This window comes from Columba livia, chromosome 3 (genome assembly GCF_036013475.1).
Source record: "Columba livia isolate bColLiv1 breed racing homer chromosome 3, bColLiv1.pat.W.v2, whole genome shotgun sequence".
Taxonomy (NCBI): Eukaryota; Metazoa; Chordata; class Aves; order Columbiformes; family Columbidae; genus Columba; species Columba livia.
In genome coordinates, this window is record NC_088604.1 from 10,947,879 (window position 1) to 10,965,467 (window position 17,589).

General features: G+C 45.9%; 1 long non-coding RNA gene and 1 pseudogene across 2 annotated transcripts; both read left to right on the forward strand.

Moving 5' to 3' along the window:
• Positions 1 to 2,896: 2,896 nt before the first annotated feature.
• LOC102092793 (transforming protein RhoA-like) lies at positions 2,897 to 3,571 on the forward strand (annotated as a pseudogene).
• Positions 3,572 to 4,063: 492 nt separating this feature from the next.
• Positions 4,064 to 5,952, forward strand: LOC135579229 (uncharacterized). Of its 2 annotated transcripts, XR_010471940.1 has the most exons (3): positions 4,064 to 4,207; positions 4,372 to 4,694; positions 4,789 to 5,952. It is a non-coding gene; the product is annotated as an uncharacterized LOC135579229 (long non-coding RNA). The 2 variants fall into 2 exon arrangements; XR_010471939.1 differs by having other exon boundaries at positions 4,372 to 5,952.
• Positions 5,953 to 17,589: the final 11,637 nt, after the last annotated feature.

Consider the following 17,589-nt stretch of genomic DNA (forward strand, 5'->3'; position numbering starts at 1 on the left):
AAAGCTCAGTGGGGAAGGTAATCTTTCTCCGTTTTGTCAATAAGTAGGCAAGTAAGTACATTGTCTGCTGTGGCATAATGTACTGAGGGAGCCATATGTGCCAGTGCTGTATCCTGAGTCCTGCATGCTGACTTGTCCTGTAACACCAGCAGTAGCATCCTGCAGTCCTCACACAGGCAAAGCTGCTCGGTGAAGGAAAGTAAGAGCTAACTAAATATGAACAGTTCACAAGCTAGTGCTAAAAAGCTCTGAGTAGGCAGAATCAGAGAATCACAAAATAGTTTGGGTTGGAAGGGACCTTCAAAGCTCATCCAGTCCAAGTCCCTGCCATGAGTAGGGACATCTTCAACTAGATCGGGTTGCTCAGAGCCCCATCCAGCCTGGCCTGGGGTGTCTCCTGAGATGAGGCATCCACCACCTCTCTGGGCAACCTGGGCCACTGTTTCACCACCCTCATTGTAAAAAATTTCTTCCTCATCTGTAGCCTGAATCTCCCCTCCTTTAGTTTAAAACCATCACCCCTTGTCTTGTCATAATAGGCCCTGCTAAAAAGTCTGTCCCCATTTTTCTTATAGGCCCCTTCTAAGTCCTGAAAGGCCACAATAAGGTCTCCCTGGAGCCTTCTCTTCTCCAGGCTGAACAATCCCAACTCTCTCAGCCTATCCTCATAGCAAAGCTGTTCCAGCCTCTGATCATCTTGGTGGCCTCCTCTGGCCCCTCTCCAGCAGGTCCATGTCTGTCCTGTGCTGAGGGCATGGGAGGAGAGGCAGAAATGCTGAGTGTTCCTCTAAGCTGCTAAAAGTTTCTGGCACATATAGGAACCAGACCACTCGTTGGGTGTCACAGCAGGCCCATTGCTTTCCAGTGTCCCCAAAGAAAAACAGAATTTAACTTGCATCCCCTTGCGATCAGTGTTCTCAGCAGAGAAGCCACACTGATCTACCTAGAAACTGGAATGCCAAGGCACATAAAGAGAAGGTCAAAAAGACCTGGGTATTTTCATGCAGAGGTTGATGCTAAGCACAGCACATATAAAAGCACACCATCACATACAAGAAATGCCTTCATGATCCTAAAGGGCTGTATGGGACCCACTGGCATTGCTCTTCCAAGGACTAAGTGAGGCAAGTCAGAAGCTGGTGACTTTCCTTTTGTCAAGTTCCTATGACAAGACTGTCAGACTCATATTGAACAGGACTCAGGAAATATGGTCCGACAGAGTAAAATCAGACCACCACAGAAAAATGAAGTGGCCTTAGGTCTCCAGATGACTTCAAATTAAACAAGTTCCTCACCCTTAGTCTAAAATTTTTAGACCTAAAAATCCTCATGTCTGCTGAAGAACTTTTCTGTAGTTGTATGAAATAGATGGGCTGACTACATAACTATACTAATCAGCAGTTAAATATCTGCATCACCGATAATGCTTTTGGAAACAGTTCTCTCTACAGAAACCAAATTAATCCACCTTTGTTTCCCTCTCTTCTCAGGTTTTAGTGATTGCAGACACCTTGCAGTCTCTGCCCACCAGGAAAACTGCGGCAGAGAGAGGAAAAATGACTTGTCCAATGACAAGAAGATACCAGGGATTTCAGTCTTCACCTCTGGAGTTCGAGATACTATCCATAACACTGGACAGTTCTTTGTCCTTATACTCTCCAGTTGATAGACTACATCTCACTACTTTGTGGATGATCAAACGCTGGAAAAGATTGGTCAGAGAGGCTGTTGAGACTCCATCCTTGGAGGTACTCAAAACCCAGCTGGACACTGTCCTGAGCAGCCTGCTGTAGTTGATCATGCTCTCAGCAGGGCAGGATGGACTAGATGATCCCTTCCCACCGCATCCACTCTTTGATACTGCAATTCATTTCTCTATGATGCTTCAGAAGATCTGGGAAGGGGTGTCTTGGGGATCTGTCTGGCAGGTCTACTGCTGTTTTTCACTCTAGTACTGTCAGCACCCCACACAAAAGTAGTTTGGCATACTCAATACTGAAATGCTCACTCAAGATGAGACTTTTGCAATAGGAAAAAGGACATTTCTAAAGTAAACATGCTGTGATTTGTTAATGAATTGTCTAACTTCCACTTTATTACCAGTGAAGCAGGTTTCTTAAAAAAAAGCCATTAAGCCATCAGGTTCTCTTTGTAGATTGGTTGGCTATATTAAGAAACATCAACCTATTCCTTTAAATACTGTAGTCATCATTATAGTCTTTGAAGAGTGGTGGTAAGTTCTCCTTGCAGGGGCACCAGTGACCTAAGGAAGCTGAGCTGGCAACAATATTAGAAGAAACCAATCTAATACTGAACATCAAGGAAGAGAAGAAAGTAGACGCTGGAAACTACTATCCTGTAAGTCTAACAAACTTTAATCTCATAGAAGTGTGTGACTATGTATGAAGACTGAGAACACTTTCTTAACACCTGGGTGACAGCAGGTCTATGAATGAAAGCAGCATGGACTTACGCAGGATAGCTATCACCATTGGTAGAATTCTACCAGCAGACCACGGCAGGAAAATGTTGTCGATAAAACTGATTTGGATAGTTGCTCAGTGCAGTGTTTTATACTCCATCTCACTCACAAAATTAAGTCATTCAATCTAGAAAATGAAATCTGTTATGGACTGAACACTGACCATAAACAAGATCTAAGATGATAAAACAGAAATATAGGGCACTTCGGGAATATTGGTTATATCCAGACTTGGTTTATGCCTTCATTTTTTGATCTATAATAACAGTTAAGAGCAAGGTACTCACAATTTCAGAAGATTCTGATACCAGAGAAATTCAAAGGGGAAAAAGATATGGAATGAAGGTAAGATAAGACTATGGAGAGAAAAAAAATATGAGTGGAAGAATTCCAAACTAATGGGATTTCCCTCCTCTTCTCCTTCTACCCTCCACAAGAAGAGAAATAAAAATAATCCCAGTGTGGGAATAATCCATTTTGTTCTTCATCTTGTTTTTCGAGGGATGGCTGCTCTTAGGAGAAAGGTAACCATAGCTGGAGACAACCACAGGGGTAAGATGTGCCTCCTCTTTGCATCGGGAACAGCTTCCCAAGTCTTGCAAGCCAAGTCTGTTTGACACGTATGCCACTGACACAGACGTAAATGGGAAGGAGATGGAACTAATTCTCTTCGATGTGGCAGGAAAGAATGAATTCAGTTACTGAAATCTCCGCTCAGTGTTTTACAAGGACACTGATGTTATTTCAATGTGCTTCTCTGTGGACAGGCCTGACTCACAGCAGAACATCCTTGATTTTGGGGTTCCAGAAATCAAACTGTTCTGCCCTGCTGTTCCTGTTATTCTGGTGGATACCAAGATAGAACTATAGGGTGATGAAGTTATTAAGAAGAAACTAACTTCTTCAGGCAATGAGCCAATTAACACTACAGAAGGAAAAGCTCTAGCTGCCAGCGTTGGGGCATATGCTGACCTGGAGTGTTCTGCCAAGACAAAAGGTGTTGATACAGCCCCGGAGATTATTAGCCACTGTGCATTAAATGGGAAAAGGAGGAAAAAGAGACATGACAGGCAGTGCCAAATTTTGTAAGAGAAGTGAACATTATTTTGTTTTTGGATTCCATGATGTGGAAATGCAAGTAGATATCAATGTGTGGGTGCTATAGGAGCTGCTTTTGTGTTATAGGAGGATAGAAATTCCTTATTTCTGCAAAGTGTCACACTAGAAAAGTTGGATTGGCTTCCTTCTCCATCTCCAGCACAGGCTGAAGAGCACAATTCCAGATTCAAGCTGAGTACTGGTCTTGAGAAATAGAAATGACCAAGCTATTAATACATACAGTTCTTCCACAGAATTGTTTTGGTCAAGAAGTGCACAAAGTAGGACGGGAGCCTAAAACAGAACTATTGGCACAAGCACATGAACATGTTTTTCAGTTAATCCAATCCCAGCCTTCCCAGTTGCACGGCTCAGCGGCTGGAGCTCTGCTGACGAGGTTTCCCAGTATGCGCTCCCTTCCACAGGCTTCCTTGCAGGATGTCCTTGGGGAAGGCAGTCACCACACACATATCCAGTAGTCTGCTCTGCTAACAGCAGCGGGTTTCTGACTGGCAGAACTGGTCTGGCTTTCTCTAGGATTCATTCAGCATAAATGCATCAGGAAAGCAATGTATAGCATAGGGTGCAATGAAGGCAGTGCCATCTCCACTTCTTCTTCAGGCACAGGTAAATAAACTCAGGTAAAACAGCCTGTCTTTGAGGTAGGATAATCCAGTTCTTGATCGAATTCCTGTCTTAAAAGGAGAGAAGCAAAAAGACCAGACATCTGTTTCTAAACCTCTTTGTCCTTATGGTCTGAATGTATCTTAAAGCTTTCTGTCTTTCCTTAGCACTTGCAGGCAGAAGACATGAAGTAAAGAGAATGCCAAGAACCAGGCTCTCAGCCTTGCGAGTCATTAACAATCTGGAAGGAGACTCATACATGCTGTCAACCTAAGCAGAAAATCTGAGAGAGGCACAGAGATGGACCAAAACTGAAAGACTTGGAGTGCATCTCCATACTCCTCCCTTCTCTGAAGCGCTGATTGCTGGCAGCCCAAGGAACTGGGTTATGGACTGACATTAAAGATGCAAGTCTGGGAGCAGGCAAATAATGTGACTGCAGGACTGGAAGGCACTGTAACACAGTAAGTGGACAGCAAAACATTTTAAGGTAAACTCCTTTTGATCCTGAAGTAAAGGTACAAGGCTAATTGAGCGTAACTCTGATGAACTAGAACATGGGAGTCTATCGCTTTCTTTTGCAGACTTCCTCGGTGGTGGTTTCATTACACTGGCAGCTTGGTTACAGCTTCCCAGGGGAAACAAAATGAGAGTAAACACAATTTTCTGAACTGATTATGCTACCTGGAGCTGCACTTGTAGCAAACCAGGTTTTCCAGGCGAGAGACCTAGTAAAATACACATGTAAGATTTTTGCTTACCCATTCTTCCCAGCAGTATTTGTCTATTGATATTACCATGAGTAGAAATACTGAGGTGGGCCAAGTATTTATTATTGGAGAGGTTTCTGCTCTCCTTTTACTTCACTTTTTAGCAGCAGTTTTGAAGTCCACAATCACACTGCAGCACAATAACAAACACTTCAAGGATGACACTTTACATTTCCAAAAGTACCTTTATTCCAAGAATCTCTGAGCACTTTTCAACACGAATTACCAACTCATCTCTTGGTGATAAGTAGGTGTTATTTCCATTTTAAAAACTGAGAAACTGAAACTGCTGCATAAAGTAACTGGGAAACATCTACTTCTTGGAGCTTTCTTGACTTGTTTTCCATGCCCTTTTCTCTTTTCCCTCTTGGACCATTCTTAAACTCGGTTTCCTCTCCACTCAGTCTATAATAATCCCCTCGATACAACCTGATATTGTACCCAAACGTGAAAACCCTTCTTTCCTGCATCTTGGACATGTGTAAGTGTTCTCCTGATGCAGGTAATAACACACATCAATGCATTTCAAAGAGCTGTATTTATGTAGATAGTTTTAAATTGTTATTTCCATTTTATATGTGTATGTGTGGGTGGGGAGGATTAGACTGCAGATAAGTTAAAGAACAGAGGTGTCTCAGGTGCCTCTGATGTGGGGTACTGAATGGGAGAAAAGCAGTTTTGCAAAGATGCTAAACACTGACTGTTCCCACTGCTTGGAAAGTTCAGACCACTTTGGCGATTCTGGGCTTACACCGCTTGGTGCTTAGTAGGACACTGGTCAGCGTGTTGACTGGTGTCTGTTTTCAATCTAAATAAACAAGTATTTTCCTCCAGAAGGGTGCTTTGTTCAAGATAAGGGTAACTGGTTTCACTGTACATATGTCTGAATTAAACTGCTGCTACACTAATCTTAGTTTCTGTTTCTTAACATTAACCTTGTTATTGTATTTGTGTGAAATAAAACGTTGGCAGTCTGTTTCCACTGTATCCTCCTCTGCAACTGGAAAAGAGAAATCCGTGGGAGGTTTTTCATCCTCTTTTTGTTAAAGCTGTATAAATTATCTTTTTGCCACTTTTGCCAAAAAAAAATCCAAATGTTCTTTCTCTTTATTTGCCTCAGAGCACTTTCGCAAGAGCAGGTTTCTATGTGGCTGTTGAAGAAATCCGTTGGACAGTTGTCCCCGTTTTAGGGCATCTGGGTCCCATGAGAAAACCACAGACTGGATAACTTCCTTTTCTTTTTGTATTTTAGCATCAGCCTGTGGTTCAGAAAGCAGGGGATATAGCCCAGCAGTCAGGGTATTAGCCTAAGACATACGTGTCTGTGATTTGCTTCCCTATTCCACCACAAGCTACAGTTTGTATGACCATACAGGAGAGACTCTGCACATCTGCACTGTGGAGCAACTGGAAGGACACAGTCCCCCCCAAAACAGCATGGAGCTCAATGTCTGCTGCTTCATCCTTCCCATTGAAGATTGTGTATGCCAGCTATAGAAAAATGTCAGTCATTTATATGAAAATGCTATCAGTACATACATGCCCTCAGGGCAGTCCTGTAGGGCTGATTAGTTACAATATTTGCATACAAGTTATATAACACTATTCTTACTAATACTCAGTGACTAGGGGTCTTCTCCTGGAGATGGGTGGCCTTCAACGAGGAGGTGTGTTTTTGTATTAAAATGATATTATAAAGAACAAACTATACTTTAGGTTGAGCGTGCCCACAAAATTTAGAATCATAGAGTAGCTTGGGTTGGAAGGGACCTTCAAAGCTCATCCAGTCCAACCCCCTGCAATGAGCAGGAACATCTTCAACAAGATCAGGTTGCTCAGAGCCCCGTCCATCCTGGCCTTGAATGTCTCCAGGGATGGGGCATCTACCACCTCTCTGGGCAACTTGGGCCAGTGTTTTACCACTCTCATTTAAAGAAAATTCTTCCTCATGTCTGGCCTGAATCTCCCCTCCTTTAATTCAAAACCACCACCCCTTGTCCCGTTGTAACACGTCTTTCTAAAAAGTCTGTCCCCATTATGTGGCAATAATCACTAGATGATCAACTGTCTGTGGTTGACTTCTCAGTTCCAGGATAGGTTTAGTTCTACAAATGGAAGTTAATTACTCCTAGACATCTCATTTGTCATTAGTATAATACTAGCTTTCTAGTAGGCCTCATGGTCAAGTCTTTTGGCCTATCTAGCCACAGGCCTGCAGGGTTGTTGTACTCAAGCATGTGAAGAGCTTCAGATATTGGCCATGGCAGAGCAAGAAAGAATGAATGAGACTGGCATGCAGAAAGTGATGGATGGCCCTATCTTAAACCAGGAACAAAAATCAATAGCGATGAATCCATATAGAAGAAAGCTGCCAGAAGTCAATATCCAGGCTAGACTTGAGTCAGAAGAGTTCTCCTCCAATGCAAGTCTTTCTGCCAGTGTCAGAGGACAGAGGAGGGGAGAAAAAGAGGGACAGGAAGAGGGATAGGAAGAGGGAGACGAAAGGAAAATCACAAATGTTTTTATTAAGCATTTTTTTTTTGCTTTTGTGACTTTAAATATTAAATAGGACTTTTTATTAAGGAAAACAAAAAGCAAAGAAAAGGGGTACTGTGAGAGAGAAGATGGAAATTAACCGAACATTCACAGGACCGTATCTAAGATTAAAGACACTGTTTAGTAAAAACACACCCGGACAGCACACAGCACAGGGCTTTGGAAAAAGGAGAAGTTTGAAACTAAAAAAATCCCCATGGGTTATTTCCTTTTCATTGCCTGTTTCACAAATGGAGTGGAGAGAGGATAATTCTTCATTTTGTATTAGTTTTCTATGTAAATATATCTTTCTAGTGAACAATCTATCAGTCTACTTACTAATTCGTCTGTTTACTCAAAATTATCATCAGACAGGAAGCATTCTATATTTTATGAAAATAGATTCTCTTAGGCTTTTGTCTCAGTTTTCTACATAATATCTTGCCACTTAATCAAATTCATTTTGTGAAATGTACTGAATCGGTTTTAAATAATTCATCATCTTGGAGTGTATCTCTGCCATCACTCAGAGAATGACAAAGTGATACAAGAGCTTGCAGTTCGTTGTTATGTTTGGATGGAAATAAGGAGCTGGATCATGGCATTCCTCCACAGCAGCTCAGAGTAGCATATGAAAAGGCAGAAGGACTGCAACTTTATTTAACAAAACTAAATTTTAGGTGTTCCTCAGGCCTTGAAAGCCTCTTTGTTCAGCTCCATCTCTGCTAGTGTACACGTCTATCATTAAAACTACCTCCACACTGCTGATGTGTTCACATCTCAATCTGCTTGGTTCCTGAACACATGCTTTATGCCAGCTACCTCCTGTGTCAGGATGAGACAGCTTTTGGGGACAACTTCCCTCAGCACGTCCCTTGGGCTGTGCCTGTTGAGCAGACAGACTAGTAGAGGAACATTTGATTTGTGAATCACACCAATGACTGGTTTCTGAGCAGTTCCATGCTGTTGGGAGCAACTTTGTCACCTAAGGTATGTTTGACCCAAGCAGTTTTGCAAGGTGGATGTGTCCAGGTGCTGGGAGTAGGGGTTTTATTAAATAGCTGCCTGTTGTCATCCAGCTTTGGTTGAGAGGGATTTTGCAAGCTCAAAGGGACTAAAAAGATCCATCTTCTCCCTTTAAGTTCTTTTGCTATGGCAGTAGGATAGTCTTTGCAGAGGCTATCCTTGGCTTAAACCCAACTGCTAGCCCAAGGGCACGGGTCATTGTCACCAAGCTGCCAAATCTAATGGCCCAGTAGAAGAAAGACTATTTGCTGCCAGGTTCATCTGGCAGCAGGGCTGAGCATGTATTCCCAGTAGGTACATGAGCACAAACACACATATTCAACACATATCTACATATATACATGGCCAGCAACACAGAAACGCTCAACACACAGAAACACAACAGCACCAAGGGCCTCATCCTGCTTTGGTCTCTGGCTGATTAAGATGAAAGCCATTTAATGGAACATATACATATACATATACATATACATATACATATACATATACATATACATATATATTTATATTTGTACCGACACATATACAACATGGATCCCTCTAGCCACTGTTCCGAGACATTCAACCTACCCAGTATCTGGCCCCTGGATCTCCGGTTGACTCTTGCACAAACACACAGAACCAGGTCTCTCAGTTGACTTCTAGACCCATGGTCTCCCCAGTAGCTGGCCAGGTCCTTCCAATAGCCAATGCACAGAACCCTGGTGGGCCCAGCATGGAGCTCAGGCTTATGGTTGCTTCAATACCTGGTTCCCAAAGCTTCTTATCCTATTCATCAGCTAGTCCAGCTTGACATTCACCAGTGATTCACCCAGACCCCAAAGACGTGTATACACAGAGTAGAGACCCCCTCAGCCCAAAAAAACACCTGAAATGGAATTCAGTGAGAAGACAGGCCCTGCTGACCAGGCACAGAACATGGCCAGACAGACATCCTGATCAGCCAGCTCTTCACAAACCACTGGGCCCTTTTATCCCCTTGTCACTCAGTTTTCCCACACTTGTCCCTTCCCAAACGACACAGATCCCTCCATTTCCCCAGCCTTGGTCCCTCTCCTAAACATCCCGTAGTAAGTCCTCTGCAATCTCAGGATGCTCCTCCATAATGTTTCCCACACCTCCAAGGCATTAACTTACACCCCTCAGTCTGTAAGAGCCTTTCCCCTTAGCTCAGGGTGCTGAGTGTCCCCCTGGACCTTGCTCTGAGGCTCCTTTGGGACAACCCCGGGAGGGGCTACATCAGGGGCTCACGTCCCCCCCTGGATTATTTGTGTTCCTTATCCTGCCTCTGAGCTCCTTTGTGTTGGTGGGATAAGACTTCAGTCACACCCCCAGCCACCATGGGAAGACACTTTTAGGTTTGCCTGCTGCTGCCTGCCCCATCATTGACCACTGTTTACCACCACTTACCGCTGGAAGGAGATTAAATGTGACTGCGATGAAGGCCTTTGGCAGGGTAAGTCTAAATAAATATTTATCAACAGCCAAATGTAGAAAAGAGAGCTAATAAAAATGCATCTTTTGGAAGGCTCCCTGTCCAGCAGTTTTCTGCAGGAAGGTAAATTTAAATTAATGTTGCACTAAAGCACTGCTTTGCTATTAAAAACAATGAATGGGTCCAGGTACATTTCCAGTGACCTGCTATAAATATAGTGTGTGCTGCACTAGTAGTAAACTGCCAATAGATGATGGTGCTCTGAAACAGGATATAGGCAGCTCAGACCTTTGCTTCTCTTCATCCCAGTCTCATTGAAAAGGGTACATGGGTTTGCGCAACAACTGGAGCTCAAGGCCCACCATACTCGGTCCTGCCATGGCTGTCAGAGCATCACCATGCTCCCCTTCGCTGAGCCGATGCTTCAGCCTCCAGCAGGGCCATGGAGGGAAAGCTGAGGGCTTGGGAACGAACAGCATCCAATGTCTCAAAACCAAACTTGTTATTCTCCTCTGCTTCTACCCAGAGAGCTGGGTTCCCATCACAAGACAGACTTGGCTTTATATTTAGACGGGTACAGGGAAGTCTTACGGTAATATGCATCAGACTTTTCTGACACGTTTGTGTGATAATAGCCACCCCAATCAAGAGACAGGATTGTAAACTCAGCACCATCTTGTTCTTATGTGTTTTATGGTGCCTAACATGAGGGGCTGAACCACCCCAGAGAAGATGGAGGAGCTCCCACGGCGGCAGGGTCTCATGAGGTCCCTTGCTGCTGCCTGGCCACAACCCAAATGCTTCAAAACAAGTGCAAACCATCATGTCTGGTAAACTCTGCTTAACCTGAGATCTTCCCAGATTCTCCATCTGTTGGGAAAAGAGGTTAATCCAGTGCCAGCACCACAGTCGCTTCTCTACACAGTCATACACCCCATCTCAGAGACCCCTGGGGAGAGGAAGAGCCCAGGGACAGTCCTTACTCGCTGTGACTCATCGGGAAGCCGGTCCTGGTACTCAGCCTGCTGCCCTAATTCAGCTACAAATTGGTGTTAGACATAAATGTTATTTATCTCTAATTAATTATTAAGGCAGTGTGTAACAGTACTCAAGAAATATCATATTGTTATGTGTCTGGATGCAACGCAGCTCTCCCTAAATCATGCTGAAAGCTCTTTTTCCCTCCTGCTATAGAGCAGATTACTTCAGTCTCAGTGCTGGTACATAAGGAGAATATTTGTTACCCTTCTGGAAAATCAATAGGCTTCTGGCAAACTAGCTTCGGTGCTGTTAATCATCTTGATGGCACCATCTGCCTACGTACCAAAGCACAGCAGGAGAACCACCCCACCGCCTGTTAGAAGGCCCTGCCACAGGCAGCAGCACTAGGACCTGCTCTGTGGCTGCAAAGCCCCAGCACAGCCGGACTTGCCCCACTCCTGCAGCTGAAACGCTTCCAAACCCAGCTGAAGTGGCAGGATGATCAGGGGACTGCAAGTACAGAGCTTGCTGGCAAATCCGCCATGTCCCTCCCAGGACTTCTGCTCCATGGCCTCTGCCCGATGTCCAAAAAGCAGCTGAATTCCCAGAAGAAAAGCAGAGGAGTCAAAAACGCTGAAAAATATCCAGCTGCCCATGTCATTGCTGCTGGTGTGTGTAATTCCTCAGCGCCTCACCAGCATGTGAAGGACGTGAGAAATCCCATGGCAGAGCTCACCAGCTATAGACCATCAGAGGCTGTTGCAACAGAACAAGGGGTGATGGTTTTAAACTAAAGGAGGAGAGATTCAGGCCAGACATGAAGAAAAAATTTTTTACACTGCAGGTGGTGAAACACTGGCCCAGGTTGCCCAGAGAGGTGGTGGATGTTCCATCCCTGGAGACATTCAAGGCCAGGCTTGATGGGCCCTGAGCAACCTGATCTGGGTGAAGATGTCCCTGCTCTTTGCAGGCGGTTGGACTAGATGAGCTTTGAAGGTCACTTCCAACCCAAAATATTCACTGATTCTATGATCACTTGTTGCCATCTGAGGCTCCAGTATGGGGCATCCCCAGCAAGGCAGGGTCTCCTCCCTCCTAACGGAGCTCAGTGCTTCTCCGGTAGATAAAAGCAAAAAGCCACAGGAGGACCTTCCCTGCAGGGCCAGGATGGTCTGGTGAGGCTGGAGCCAAACCCAAGGGAAGGATGAAGCTGGTGACACACTGCAGCACAAGCAAAGGAGCACTGGCCAGGCTTACAGTGGACAGAGCTGTGGCAGAAGTCCTGGCTGCTGCCTCTGGAGATGTGTTCCCCACCAGCTGCTGCTTGGATGGGGAAGGGACCCTCACACCATTGTGTGCAGCTTCCCCATCCCATCTGCCAGGTCCCTGCCTTCCCCCAGCACCGCATGGGATCTGCAGAGAGCCAGGCTGGCTCCAGCAAGCTGGGGGGACACAGGCAGGAGCAAACGGCTGTGCCTGGCTTACCCCCGCCCAGTATTCATCAGTGCTTTTCTGAATCACAGGCATGGCTTTGTCTGTGGGATATCAGCTATGAGATTCAGAAATTAATTCAGCTTGGGAGCTTTGGATGACTCAGGCTGCTGTGAAAACACCCCAGGGCAGAAATGAGATGTAGGGCAAATTCACCCTAGGGGTACCTCTCAATGGACTTTAACTGAGGATAAATTTAATTTGCAGAACTGAAGCATACTTTATTTACCCATTCTAAGTAGTATTTTAAATTGAAATATTCAACTAGACAATCAAGAGGCTCTTAATGGGTTGCATTTATTAAGAGTTTGATTTAATTTCCTCAACCGTGGAGTCCCAGGCACATTTTTTTTTCCCCCAAGTAAATTATCTGCTGGATTTCTCTGTTGTACTAATGTATGAAAATCTGAATTCATCAAATAAACAGACAAGATGGCACAGTGCTGATATTAGGTTTTCCGCAAACCACCCAGTGACCCTGCTGAAAGAAACGCAGGATACAGTCATCATACGTGCTTTTCGGACTTTGCAAAGACAGAGCTCCTGCTCATGCACCACTGTGCTCCCAAAGATGGGTCTAAGGTATAACAGCCCGCAGGGTTCATTCAAGTCTCCTGCCAAATGTCTACCTGGGAGAAAAAAAAATACATTTCGGTGGTTGGAAAAATATTGAGGCAAAGGATTTGCAACACTGAGCCACATGGGCTCCTGCCTTAGCGCTCTCAGTGCAGCAATACTTCCCTGCAATCAATAAGCATTTCATCATCATTTCTGACACAGAGCAGGAAGGCTGTAAGGAGCCCAGGCTCAATTCTTGGCTCCACTCTCTCTGTGTGCTTTGAAGCATCATTTCAGGTCAATACAGAAGGAACTCAGTGCCACGTCTTCTTCACAACAGGCAGGCTGTGTGCTGGGGACTCCCAAGGAGGAATCAAAGGATCATAAAACAGTTTGGGTTGGAAGGGACCTTCAAAGCTCATCTAGTCCAACCCCCCTGCCATGAGCAGGGACATCTTCACCCAGATCAGGTTGCTCAGAGCCCCGTCCAGCCTGGCCTTGATGACTGCAGGTATGGGGCATCCACCACCTCTCTGGGCAACCTGGGTCAGTGTTTCACCACCCTCAGTGTAAAAAATTTCTTCCTCACGTCTGGCCTGAATCTCCCCTCCTTTAGTCTAAAACCATCACCCCTTTTCCTGTCATAACATGCCCTTCTAGAAAGTCTGTCACCACCCTTCTTACAGGGTCCTTTTAAGTACTGAAAGGTCGCAATAAGGTCTCCCTGGAGCCTTCTCTTCTCCAGTCTGAACAACCCCAACTCTCTCAGCTGGTCCTCACAGCTGTTCCATCCCTCTGATCATCTTGCTGGCCTCCTCTGGCCCCTCTCCAACAGGTCCATGTCTGTCCTGTGCTGAGGGCTCCAGAGCTGGACACAGAACTCCAGGTGGGGTCTCACCAGATTGGAGCAGAGGGGCAGAATCACCTCCCTGACCTGCTGGCCACGCTTCTCGTGGTGCAGCCCAGGATACGGTTGGCTTTCTCAAGTTGGGTGTGGGGCCGGTGGGGGGGTCCGGAGCAGCTCAGAGTGTCTGAGAGGACCAGCCCTCCCCTCCCTGAGCATGGGGGACTGACAGGCAGCAGTCTGTGGCAATGGAGGGGAGCAGACAGTATTTTGGCTGTACCTTCTCCCCCTGGAAGTCTATGCCGACGGCCAGGAGCTGGCCGGAAACCAGGCAGCCGGCCGTCACGAGAGAAACCCCTACAGCAAAATCTGTGGAAAGGCCTGGGAAAATTCCTTCTGAAAGAAAAGCCTCATGTTGGAGGACACATCTGGATCCCATTTGCTCTCCGCCGTCTCTGGCGATGCATCAGACTGTTTGAAAGCTTCCCCTGGCCCACTCAGCCCATGAGAGACAGGGAGCTGCTCTGGCTGCATTTTCATAGACTGAAGTCTGGGACAGGACCAGGGTCTGAAACTCACTTGGGGGAAGAAGTTGAGAGAGACCTGTGAGTCTCTCTGAGGGAGCTGCACTGGCCTTCAGGAGAAGCTCAGCAGTAAATGAAGGGCAATGTGGCCACGTCTGCCCCCAAAATGGCACTGCTGAAGCAGAGGAGTGGTTTTAAGGCTTGATGATTAAAATTATGCAGGTTTTATATCAGGTTCTATTTTCTTGCACTACTGATGGTTGTGCCTGTTCCTCCCCTGTAGTCCTCAGCCAGGGACAATGCAGCACGTGGCTGCACTGAGGGGACCAGACCAGGTGACAGAGAGGACAACACAAACCCACAGGTCACAGTCCTGCAGGAAAACAAGGGACGTGCAACATTCGCGATGCTCAGCGGAGATGGATGAACTGAGCCTGTGCAGGGTCTGCTGCAGCACCAAGCACAGGGCTCTGTGGGGGCCAGCAGGTGCACAGGGAGCACTCGAGGGACTGTGACATCCTCCCGCTGAGAAGTGACAGAGTGGCTCAGGTGACCTAAGCACATCCCCACACTCAGCACCCATCCCTAGCAGCATCCACCATCTACCTGGGGACCTCAATAACGAACAACACGGCTATGAGGAGGAGGAAGAGAAGGGTCCAGAAGGTCCACTAGGATCTCCCCAGGGGACCTCTTCAGTGTCATGGTAGAGAGCAGAAGCGAGATTTCCACCCCTGAAGCAGCAGATCACCAGGTCAGGACTGTTTGCTCCCTGTCTCATCGCTTCGGGGACTGCAGGCACTTTGGGGCACAAGTCCCATCTCGGTGCCTGACTTCACACAGCAGCTCCAGCCTCAAGTGCCACATCTAGATGCTGCTTGCCAAGCATATAAGAAATCATGCTAAATACAATAGTGCTGGGTGGGAAAATGTCTGTATTCTTTGGTTCATAAAACGTAGAGGCAAAAGACTGCATCTCATTTGTACACCAAGTTAATTTTTCCCCTTTATTCCACTACTTCACCTTTTTTTCCCAAAAAATCCTTTTTCTGCTTCTATCTGGTAGCTCCAAAACCAAGCTCTCCCCATCTAGCAGCATTGTAGGCTGTGGAGTTGTCCATGGTTCAACAAACTTCTGGCTTTTCCATCTCTTGGTCTCTCTCTCACAGTGACCCCAAAAAGCCATCCAGGTTCACCCTCCTCCTGTGTTTCCATTTCTCTCTTCTTCTCCTGACCATTTCTTTGGGATATGCATTCACCACCAGCAAAAATCCCTTTGTTTTTTTCAACAAACCTCAAGACAGAACCCAAGTCTAAGCCAAAGCCACCCCCACAAAATGTTGGGATAATGTGCTGCACAGTGTGGATCCTCCCATGGAAAAGATGCTCAGTGTCCTGGGGCAACAGGGGTCCTAGGGCAGTGGCTTGAGACGAGCCAGATAATGCATCATAACCCTGGAGAATTTGCTGCTCAGAGTAGCAACAAAGAAACATCATCATTACCATGTTGAAGTAACCTGTTAATATTCAAAGTGCTTTTAGCAAATTTATTAGCTATAGCTAATACCTTTCATGGCTGGCCACTACATCTGCTGGGGACATTTTCAGAGCAGACAGCCAGAGTTTTTGCCTTTTCTGCACTTTATTTCTAGGTACTCTTACAAAAGAAAGCAAGTATATTGTTTTTACATGTATTTGCTTTGCAAACTGTATGATGTGGGTTACGTATCTCCATTTCTGCATGAATCAGACATCCCTGTGGCTGCTGACATCTCATGAGTATGGACCCAGGGATTTCCTACAGGAGAGGTAGGGGAGGGAGATACGTCCTTGCAGATAAGCGGAGCTGGTGGGCTGATAACCCTGTTTTTCTTCTGCCCCAGGAGGAGTGTTCTCCCTCACTGTTCTACCTGAGGGAACGCTGGCAAAGGAAAACTGAGCTTGTTTGCCAGTCCTACATCTTCTAATAAAATGCTCCTGGAGGAAATTTCCATGCGTTATGCTTTGCACATGTGATGCAAAGTGCATTGAATTGCACAGTAATTGGGGATCCAGGATATAAACTGCATCCATTGAAAACACAAGAGTGTTTCTTCTGCATAGTTCAGGCATTGTATGGTACAGGTATGCTGAGATGGTCTCTAGCAAAAGGTTTCATTTTTGAGAAGTCTTTGCATACGTACAGCACCTAGCAAAATGCAGGTCCTAATTCACAGCTGCACCTTCTCTGTTATGGACCAACACATCACAAATCAATGCTTTCTTCCACCAAAGCACCGAGCTACAGAAAATGTACGTCTAATTGACCATCTGCCGTTGTCCCATGTGTTTATCTGTTTGCACCCACCTTGGACAGTGAAATGAAAAAATCAGATTCACTTTGTGCTCAGTTACACAACTTGAGTCTTAAGTTTTACCCTGTGGGTTTACAGCAAGCCCTGAGTTCAGTTGGGCAGGGTCTTGCATGATCTGGGAGGCAGCTCCTGCTTTCCAACAGCTTTGATCTCAAAGCAAGACAGAGATGGGTTTTTTAAGTGCACTATAAAAGTATCTCTGGGGCTATCCAGCTCCAGCATGAAAGCATTTCATCCGGATTTCCAACATGGCAGGGGAATGGTTATGTTTCGAATACAGCCATGAATAATTCAGTTGTCATGAATCTGCCTGACTTCATGAGTACTCATGCTGATTTAAGTCTGATAAGCTGTCTTCTTTTCTAATCACTACTGCTTTAAGCAAAAAAGCAACAGCCCTCAGGAGAATCCCCTGTCCCGGGGCAGGGAGAGGTTGCTGCAGGGCAATAGTTGCAGCCCAAGAGAAGTCTCCTTGATGCTGTTCAGTGGGTGGCTCTGGTGGCAGCTTGATCATGGGTGCCCAGAGTGTCACCAAAGGGACAGATGGGTGCAGGGACCAGGAGGCCACTGCTGAGGAGGGCAGGACTTGTCCCCTCTCCCCATCTCACCTCCAGCCACAGGATACCACTCTGTCTCGCACCAGAGCTGACCATGAGCAAAGCTGACTGATCTCATCCACCTGGCCCCAAAATGAGCTTTTCTGCTCTTTCAGTGACTTGAACCACTCTGTGGTACTGCAGAACGGGCTCAGGGTGAGCAGGGGGCTGCAGGCTGGCTGGCTGCGGCTGCACCATGCAACAATTTCCTTGGCATGACAGCTGATCCCTTCCTTGGCCTCTTCTGCACACCCCAGCACAGCTTTGCTGT